Source organism: Neofelis nebulosa, chromosome 5 (genome assembly GCF_028018385.1).
Source record: "Neofelis nebulosa isolate mNeoNeb1 chromosome 5, mNeoNeb1.pri, whole genome shotgun sequence".
NCBI lineage: Eukaryota > Metazoa > Chordata > Mammalia > Carnivora > Felidae > Neofelis > Neofelis nebulosa.
The window spans coordinates 21,401,977-21,413,020 of NC_080786.1; the positions used below are offsets into that span (position 1 = coordinate 21,401,977).

The 11,044-nt window shown below is 37.3% G+C and overlaps 1 pseudogene; it reads left to right on the plus strand.

Annotated features, from left to right (window-relative positions):
- The first annotated feature begins 1,147 nt into the window (after positions 1-1,147).
- On the plus strand, positions 1,148-2,483 carry LOC131511759 (tubulin alpha-1A chain-like; annotated as a pseudogene).
- Positions 2,484-11,044: the final 8,561 nt, after the last annotated feature.

Genomic DNA, 11,044 nt, shown 5'->3' on the forward strand with positions numbered 1-11,044 from the left:
TCAGTCTGCCTGCTGGTGCCCTAGCTGTGAAGTGAGGGTTGAGTTGGCCCATTGTGTGGCTAAGTTCAGTGGATCAAACTACTGCTAGGACCAGGCTGTGAGGGGAGACTGATAGGGCAACTCACAACCTTTGTAAGCATAAAAAAGACATGAGAAAGGCAGAGACCTTTAGCTTTTAAAATGTGGTCCCTGAACCAGCAGCAACAGCATCAAGGAGACACTGGTAGGAAATGCAAATGAAAACTGATTCAGACCTGAGTAGGTCAGAAACTTTGGGGTGAGGCCCAGAAAAAGGGGTTTTAAACAGTTGCTTCGGGTGACAGAAAGTTTGAGAACTGTGGCATAGACAATGGCTATAATTAAAGTGAATATGGCCTCCTAGGGCCCTCTTCTGCTCCTTACAGAGATGTCCCCAGAATGGTCTTAAATGGGAAAAAGAATCTTCCAAGTACTATTTATGAAAATGTTTCATAAATATTTCTTCCACAAATACTCTTCTCTACCCAAGCTAGAAGAACCACATTAGCAATTTGAAAAAAACACGTAAAATAATAACATCAAATAATTATTTGAAACTGCCACATAAGACAATAATTATCCCATTCAAAAAGCCACATAAAAAATTTATGGGCTATTTTTTTATTCTTCACCTATGTTTTTTCATCCTAAATAATCTTGCAAAACCTGTTGTCTTTTAAGACTTTTGAAAAACAAACAAAATGAACAAGCAAGACTTTTGAGAGGCAATAGTATAGATTGGTTAAGAATATACACTCCAGAGCCAAACTGCCTGGGTTCAAACCCGGCCTCCATCACCTATCAATTGTGAAACTGTTCACTTTATGTAAGAATTAAATGAGAAAGTAGACGTACAAGCATACAACTATGCTCTATAAATGATGGCTATTAAGGCACTAATATCCAGTAGATACCAGCCATGTGGAAAATGCTTTAAATTGCTTTTCTAGTAATTGAGACAGGTATATGTGATTTTAGCCACACTCCTATTGTGTATTTTATCTTCTCCGCAGGTAAAAGAATGTTAGTTTGGAGTTTCTCTAACATCAACTGCCTAAGTGTCATGCTCTAACAAGCAAAAACTTCTCTTCCTCTCTGCCATCTGCTTGGCAGCTGCAAAGCAGCAACCATGCATGAATGCATCTCCATCCATGTTGGCCAGGCTGGTGTCCAGATTGATAGGGACTGCTGGGAGGTCTATTGCCTGGAACACGGCATCCAGCCCAGTGATCAGATGCCAAGTAACAAGACCACTGGAGGAGGAGATGACTCCTTCAACATCAAGAGCTCTTCAGTGAGACAGGTGCTGGCAAGCATGTGCCCAGGGCAGTGTTGGTAGACCTGGAATCCACAGTCATTGATGAAGTTCGCACTGGCACCAATAGCCAGCTCTTCCACCCTGAGCAGCTCATCACAGGCAAGGAGATGCCACCAATAACTATGCCCAAGGGCACCACAACATTGACGAGGAGATTACTGACCTTGTCTTGGACCGATTTCAGAAATTGGCCAACCAGTACACAGATCTACATGGGCTTCTTGGTTTTCCCCAGCTTTGGAGGGGGAACTAGTTCCTCTGCTGATGAATCATCTCTGTGGATTATGGCAAGAAGTCCAAGCTAGAGTTCTCCAATTTTCCAGCCCCACAGGTTTCCACAGCTGTAAGCTGAGCCCTACAATTCCATCCTCACTATCCACAACAACCTGGAGCACTCTGATTGTACCTTCAGGGTAGACAGTGAGGCCATCTATGACATCTGTTGTAGGAGCCTTGATATTGAACACCCAACCTACAGTAGCCTATATAGGTTGATAGATTAAATTGTGTCCTCCATCACTGCTTCCCTCAGATTTGATGGAACCCTGAATGTCGGTCTGACAGAATTCCAGACGCATCTGGTGCCCTATCCCCACATCTACTTCTCTCTGGCCACATATGCTCCTGTCATCTCTGCTGAGAAAGCCCACCACAAACAGCTTTCTATAGCAGAGATCACCAATGAATCCTTTGAGCGAGCCAGCCAGCCAGATGGTGAAATGTGACCCTCGCCATGGTAAACACATGGCTTATTGCCTGTTGTACCATGGCAACATGGTTCCCCAAAGATGCTAATGCTGCCATTGCCACCATCAAGACCAAGTGTACCACCCAGTTTGTGGACTGATGCCCCATTGGCCCCAATGTTGGCATTAATTACCAGTTTCCCACTGCGGTACCTGGTAGAGACCTGGCCAAAGTACAGCAGGATGTGTGCATGCTGAGCAGCATTGCTGAGGCCTGGGTCTGCCTGAACCACACGTATGACCTGATGTATGACAAGTGTGCCTTTGTTCACTGGTATGTGGATGAGGGTATGAAGGAAGGAGAGTTTCCCAAGGCCTGTGAGGACATGGCTGCCCTTGAGAAGGATTATGAGGTGGTTGGTATGGATTGTGTTGAAGGAGAGGAAAAAGAACAAGTTTAAAAAGTCACATAGGTGCTGCTTTTACAGGGAAGCTTAGTCTGTTTTAAACATTGAAAAGTGTGCTCTGATCAGTTAATTTGTATGTAGCAGTATATACTCTCACATACAATTACTGGCCTATATTTTAACATACAATGCTTTATTATAGACCCAAGCTGTCCATTTCTCTGATGAGTTTGAATGAAGTATTCCCTGTCTTAAATGGAAAGAAAGAAAGAAAGAAAGAAAGAAAGAAAGAAAGAAAGAAAGAAAGAAAGAAAGAAAGAAAGACAAAAGAACAGAAAAAAGAAAAGAAAAGAAAAAGAAAAGAAAAAAGAAATCAAGAAAGGCAGGCAATATTAGTTTAGATTATAGGAGTATAATCATATCATGTGTCATAGTTAAGCTAATTTACACAAAAATGGTGAAAGCAACCTGATTAGTATACTGCACTAATTGGATTATTCAATTGTACAGTCTTCCGGATATATTTTGTTCTTCCTCTACATATATCTTATCCCTGAGAATACTTTATCAGTGTAACCGTTTATAGGTCTGATAACCAAAACAGAATGTTAAGTTTCATAAGTATAATACCTTACACAAATTGATGTCCCCAGCACTACAATATACAGTGTGTGACACAGAATAGGTACTCAAAAAATGTCTGTGGAACTGAACTTAAAACAAACAAACAAACTCTTATGGCAGTCACCCATTTAAAGCCAATGAATCCCATTTTTGTTTTTTTCCCTCTGATACTCTTTTTGGCCCCTCTGATTTATAAAGAACGTAGAAACGTTAAGAATTGATGTTTAAAGAGTCTTTTCAAACTTTTAAATCCCACTAAATCTGTTGCTGCAAGTTTTTTGTTACTTCCTTACATAGTTCCTATGTTCAAACTTTGAAGATTTTCTCAATCTTGCATTACTGGCTGTCGGGAACATCTATCCAGAATCCCCCAGTGCTTCCAGTTACAACCCCAAAACTCATTATTTCCCTATATCTTCACTTTTTTTTTCCTTATGTGCAACACTGTCATCTCTTGGAAGTTGCTCAGATTCTGCACCCATTCTTCATCCCCACTGCATGGTATATGCACGTATCATATTGCTTGGTTTAGACATTTTTGATGGGTGACAATCATCTTGTTATACAAAACTTATGTTTTTCAGTTCATACAGCATACTGGTCCCAAATGATCTCCCTAACCATTGCCCTCCATACTGCCCACTGTACATCGGGGCCCTTCATAGAAACACAAGGGTCTTGAGTTTGCCCTCTGTTAAACTTACTTGTCTCATATGCTGATACCCTGCTCACTCACACTTCTCAACAAACACCAAGTGCAATTCCTTATTTAGAATGAGTGTTTCCATTTTGGATGGCAGAGTATTTTCTTTTTAGTCCTCAGCAACTAGATTCCTCACTTCAGAAATGTTTTCCTAAACTTACAGATAAAATTAATCACTCTTAGCCTTGCACTTTCAGGTAGCTTCTCTGTGTTTCTATTGCCTCATTTGTCACATTGTCACTTATTTGTTTACATGTCTTTTTCCCCTGGTAGGAGATAGCCCCTGTGTCTGATTCACTCTGAGAATCCCAGCATGCAGCAAAGCTCAATGAAATTTTTTAATTGAATTGAATAATCTCTTCAGTATTGCCTTTATACATACAACACTTTAGCAGTTTCTTGAAAGCAATTTTCAAATGTTATTCTTCCATATACCCTTACCCTAATCACCCTGCTTTCCATGTAGTGATTTAAAAAAACAAAATCAAAATTAAAGTTGTTTATGTTCACAAATGTACACACTTTCTTAGCATTAAATGAAATATCAGAATACCTGGTTCAGTGACACCATTGGTGGTGGTGGTATCATCATACCTGCAAGGCCTTGGGACCTCATTCATGTTAGAAAATTTCATTCAAAATGATTTCATCAGCCATATTTCAGGAGGGGATTTATTCCCACTTTAAGATTGGCTTCATAAGGACTAGATAAAAACTGTATGGCTAACTTTGATTTCTCCTAGAAAAAAGTTTCTAATATTGTTTTTCTTATTACGAATGAATATGGACTTTTTTGGAGAAAAATTTAAAAACACAATCACAAAGAATGTAAAAAGCAAGGAAGTGTATTCCTAATGATTGAGACAGCTGCTACCAACACCTTGGTAGACAAGACTTTTCTAGGGAATGTGTATATCCTGCTGCAGTAAATGCTGCCATTTACTAAACACCTACTCCATGCCAAGCTATCTACATATTTAGCCCAGATGTCAGCTCAGCCCATTTTGGCTCTTAACGTCTTTGTTGGATTGAGCTGAACTCCCGCTCTAGAGCCTAGGACAATTCTACACCTTATTCATTTTTATGAATTTTAGAGAAATTGGTCCTGTGCCTTTGCAAATTGTCCCGGTTTTCATCTTATGTCAATCCAATTCCACAGTTTTAAATTGATCCATTATAATTCCCTCTTAGATATTTTTGTTTGTCCTGCCTTGCTTCAACCAGAGACCACCCAGCCTTTCTCCTTCTGGCCTTTCTCCAGCCCATGATCTCATCCTCTACCCACTTATTTTTATTTTAGGCTCCACACTCTCCTTCCAAAGTTATTTTTAGAGATACTCACGTTTATTTCCTCTTCTTAAGCCTATGACTTAAAGATAATCTTTTGTCAATTAAGCCTGACCTCTGGGTTTTATCCTGTACCACAAATGTATTGATATTTCTTCTAAATAAGAAGAGTAATTAACCAAATAATTCTAGAGGGTAATACTTTTTTCATATCCTTATATAGTATAATATTGTTTAATTCTCACAACATATAATGAAGGTACAATTAGCTCTATTTTACAGGTGAACCAAATGGAGAATAAAATGGATAAGTTATAATAGTGTTTTTAAATGTCTTCTAATACATCCCCACTAGTATATGATTCCTAAAGGTAGAACTTATGTCCTCTTCTCATTTTTATCTTCAGTGTCTAATCAGGGGCTGAAATATAGTAGGTAGGCAATAAATATTTTTTAAATAAACAAAATCACATGAGAGAATAAGTCCTATTATCCTTTATTACAGTTCTCATGTTGGTTGACATAACAATAGCTTTTGACACTGTTGATGGCTACCCACGCCATAAAGCACTGCCTCCACTTAACTCCCAGAACACTTGCTTCCCTGGCAGCTCGTCAGTATCCTTTGCTGGTTTTTCTCCCTTACTTAAACCTTGCAACACCCCAGGGCTGTGTCCTTGGCTATCCTCGCTCTTCAATTTACACTAAAGATATTGGTGATTCCATCCAGTCTCATAGCTCTCTCTATATATCAACAATATGCTGGGGACTCTCATTTCTAGGTACAGTCTTGAACTGCCCAAACTTAACTCTGTTAACCCCACAGACCTATCAACACTGTTGGCCAGCTTAACCCAACAACCTTATACTAACCTTATGATTTCTCTCTCACTCCATACCCAATACCTTTAGAAAATCTATTGGCTCCAATATATTCAGCACTCAATTTATCACCACCTCCTCAGCTACCATTCTAAGGTTGAGCCACCATTACTCCTCTTCCAAATAACTACAATGGCTTCCAACTGTTCTGCTTGCTTCTTTCTTTGACACTCCATATACTATTCTTACCACATCAGCCAGAGTGTTTCTGTTACCCCTTTGTTCCAAACACTTTATAATCCTGATTTACACAAATAATAACCATAAAAAACACATTTCTAAAATAATTGGGGGAAATGTGAATGCTTACTGGATATTTGTTAACACCAAGATTTTTATTTTCAGGTATAATAATGGCTTTATGATTATGTTTAAGACAATGAAGGTCTTTTCTTTCAAAAATATTACCAAATAGTTATAAGCCAAATGATATGATGTCTTGATTCTGCTTTAAAATAATCAGGAATTGAAGGACTGAGCAGGGATACAGAAGAAATAAGAATGGTCTTATATCAACAATTATTTTAACTGGATGATGAGGCTCAATCGTACTATCTCTCTACTTTTACATATGCTTGAAATTTTCTATAATAAAGAGGAAAGAAAAATAATTCTCTAATGAATCTCCTTTTCACTCATGGTAAAAGCTAAAATCCCTTCCTGATTGTCCACACCCCACCCATTTTTCTCACTGACTTCATTTCCTCCTGTTCCTTGAATTGCTCTTTATACTCCAGCCTCTCTGCTGTTCATCAAACATTATCAGGCACAATTCCACCTTAGGACTTGTGCTCTAGATATTTTTATCTGTTTATATCTTCCTATGTCTTTCAACTCCTTTGAGATTTTGCTCACATATTAACATCTCAGTGAGATCTTGAATACCCTATCTAATAATGCAATTTGTCCCCTACTCCCACCAAACTCCCAATCCTTACATTTCTCCTTCTTTCTCCATATCGTTCATAACTTTTTATAGTCTTTGCCATATTTATTATGTTTATTATTTGTTGAATACCTCCCCCCCAGTAAGATGTAAATTCTCAAAAGTAGTGGTTTTCATAAGTTTTTTTTTTTCTCAGACATAGAAAATGGCAGGAATTCAACAAATATTTGTTAAAAGAATGAATCAATAGGCTGACACCGGTAGAACACAGATTCAAACCAGAGTGAGCTGTTTCCAAAGCCAATGTTCTCAAATGCTAATTCATGAATTATCACTTGTTAAAATGTCTCAAGTTACTGGCCAGTAAACCTCTATAAAATTCTGTATCATCGACTGACTACTAACTGGTATAGAATACAGCATTTCCCTATTTCAATATAAAGCCAATTATAAAGTTTTCTGCAATGCAGTATATAAGCCCTGTGCCTCTTCCATCAGTCCCGTAGTTAGAATGTCCCCCAAAAGTGGCAACACACGGCCAAACCAGACTTTCTCTTCTTAAGAGATTGCTTATATTCCTGGCAATAGAATTTCAATGAATACCAAACACTCTACCTAATATTCTTGGCTCTAAGCAGGAATCCATTGATTTTGCTTCTTAAAACTTCTCTGGAGTTTGGAATTTAGTACATGAGCAATCTTTTCCATCTAGGCATAAGAGCGCTCTTCATTTAAAGGCATTTGACAATCAGGTAAGTGGGGTCTGGCCACTTGCTCAAATCTGTCTGTACTTCAAACTCGACATGGTAAATATGAAACTCATCATCTCTCCATAATTCAAATCACCTACTCATGCTCCTCTGACTTTTTCATTTCTGAGAATGACATCACTAATCTTATAACCAACAACTGCTTCAAAGAGTCAAGTCACTTTTGATTTTGCTTCTCCTCATCAACTCATCAACTGTCACATCCAATGAAATCAACTCCAGCAAAGGTCTTACATTCATTTTCTTTCTGTCATTTTCTTCCCTTACTTCCACCCAAGTTAACCACTGCCTATCATTTAGACATTGGCAATAGTCTCCTGCCTGGACTCCCAAAACTACATCTGTATCCTATATACTCAGCCAAATCTTTCTTACTAAAGTAAAACTGTGGCTATCTACTCTCTTGTTCATAATGCTTCAGGGTAATGGTCCTTATTATTTAGGAAGTAGCTCAAAAAATGTGTATATCATTTAAATTAACATTTTATTCTATTTCTGAGATCTGGAGCCCATTTATTGGTTTAACTGTCAGTGAACTACTGGTAAGGACTTGTTATAAAGACCCATTACAGCACACCCCCACTAGACACTACCAGCTAGGTTGATCAACTATGATTGCCTAATAAATTACTCTAAAGTGCAATGACTTAGAATTAAGCAATTCTTTTTCTCACTTACATATCTGTGAGTCAGGTGGGATAGCTTTGCTTCAGGTTGAAGTTTTGTTGGCTTTGGATCAACACTGAACATTGGGTCCAGATCTGCTCTATGTATCACTCATACTCTTTTAAAAAACAAACCATCCTTGGGGCTTTATCTCTTATGTTAGTTTTATGGCATAAGGCAAGCCAAAGTATGTAAGCACATCTAAACTTGAATCACACCTGATCATGTTCCATTTGGCAAAGAAAATTCCATAGCTGAATCCCAAGCCCAAACAAGATCTGGTCAGAGAAATATGCTCTGGCATAAGACAGAAGAGAAGGTAAACTTAACTTCAATGTATCACAACAGCCTTATATACTTACTACTCCCTTTCATGTTTGATGACTGCTGGTAATGAACATGATTTTAACTATGATGATGACTGTGAATCAATAATTATGGTAATTCCTTATAAAAATAAAAATAAATATCATTTTAAGGTAATTTTAGCATGTATCTAAATACATTGTGTTATTTGTATATATCACATCATTCAAAGGACAGTTACTTTTCTTCAGATAAGTCCCATATTTCTCTTATATTTTGTTTTATTTGCTTAGTATGTTTTTTTTCTACTTTTATTACTTACAAAAGTTATCAACATTTTATGATCTATTTCAAATGTCACCTTTTCTCTGAAACCTATTCTGTTTTAACTAATGAGATCTACCCACATTGAAATTTCACGGCAGTTTAAAAAAACTAAATCATGACATTCCAATTCTGTCCCATCTCAGCCAATTTATGTTCCCATTCTCACTCTAAGAATGAAGCTCATTGAGAATAGTACACCTGTCATGCTCTTTGTTTCTCCCACTAGACCTTAGCAGTGATCTGCACTGGGCATTGTCTACTGAGGTTAGTTATAGGCAGGATGCTTCCAGGAGTCCCAAGCCCCTTTCTGCAGCAACCTCACTGATTTCTGTGTGACTTTGAAAAAGTCACATAACCTCTCAGTGCCCCATTTGCTCCAGCTGTAAAAATCAGAAGAACCATGCTTATCGTCGGGCTGTCTAATGATTCAGAGGCATTGTTAAGGATTAATGAGATAGAATAAAGCTCTCTGAGTCCTCTAAAGAAAGGTGCGATAGAGGAACAAATGAGTTATTATTATCTATTAGTAGCACCTTGCATAAAATTCTCCCCAACCCTGAAAATAAATTAGATAATTTTTGCAGAACAATTAACTCTTTCGGTCCATTAGGCAATGCATTAGCACATTAAATTTAATAATAAGAACTTACATATTCCATTTGCAAAGTGCATTCATAAATACATTATCTAATTTCACCTTCACAAAAATTTTATGGAATGAGCAGAGCAAGTGTTATTATCTGAAATCTGCATGTGAGGAAACTGAGGCTCAGGAATATTAAGTGGCTGTGCAAGTTTGAACAATTAGTAAATGATAAAGCCAAAATTCGAAATCATTGTTTTGACTATAAAGTCAGATCCACTTCCACCTTATCACACAAGAGTAAATATAACTATTAATACAGTGTGTAAAAATGTTCTGCAATGTCAATAATACCAGAAATAAAAAGAGAACGTACAAACATTAACTTTTTTTCAATGTTCAACTCTGAAAATGTAGAATGAATGGATTCAAATAACGTTTACTGGTAAGTTAAAATGGTATGACCAACTTCAAAATCCATTAATTCACTTAGCAGGTATTTATTGCCTTGCTGATGGGCTAGGCATGCTGAGGATAACATGGTTCCTGCCTCTGAGAGCTTACACTTTAGTGGAAGCAAAGAGAGAGTCAATATGCAATGAATAAGCAAGTGATTTCAGATAGTGAAAAACTAAGTAATGAAAATCAAAGGATGTCGGTATAGAGAACTATGGAAATAAGTATTTTAGACACACTTATTAGGGAGAATCCCTGAAGAGGTCAGATTTGAGCTGCACTCCGAACAATGAGGGGTTTGCCATGGAAAGATAAAGGAGAAGAACCTTAAAGGATAAAGGGATGTGCAATAGCCCCGGAACAGGACAGAACATGGCCTTGTAGAGAGTTAGTGTGAGAGTTCAGGCTGGGAAAAACTAAAAACCAGTTATTTCTTAAGGCGGGGCGGTGGGGGGAAGGGATGTAATTCTATTGATCTAAACTTACACTGACAAAGAATAAAGAATAACAAAGCTCCAAAAGTCTTTTGTATCTTCCTTGCTCATACGATGTAAAATGTAGAAGAATGTGAAAATTAGTAATTCCCAATATCAATATTATTATTAAAGATTCCAAATGAACTAATGAAAACTGTTTTTGTAAATTATGTATTTGTAAAAATAAACAGTATTCCAATGGCTAGGACACTATTTAAAAAAAGAAGAAAAAAATTTCTCACTGGAAGGGAAAAAAATATTTTTTTTTCTTATTTAAAAATACTAAAATTTATCTTTAGCTATTTCATTTTTTTCTATTTCCTTACTTTAATTATATAATTAGACCTATATTTATACATAGGAGAGCTAAATATCTACTCAATGTTCTGTCTAAATTGCTTAATAGATTCCATCCGCTTTCTTAAAAAGCCAATTCTAATTTTTTTATGGAAATGCAAAGCCCCTAGAATAGCTTCAACAATCTTTTTAAAGTCTTTTTTTTATGTTTATTTCTTTTTGAGAGAGAGAGAGAGAGAGAGAGAGAGCGAGCATGAGCAGGGGAGGCACAGAGGAACAGGGAGACACAGAATCTGAAGCAGGCTCCAGGCTCTCAGTTGTCAGCTCAGAGCCCAATGCAGCACTCAAACCA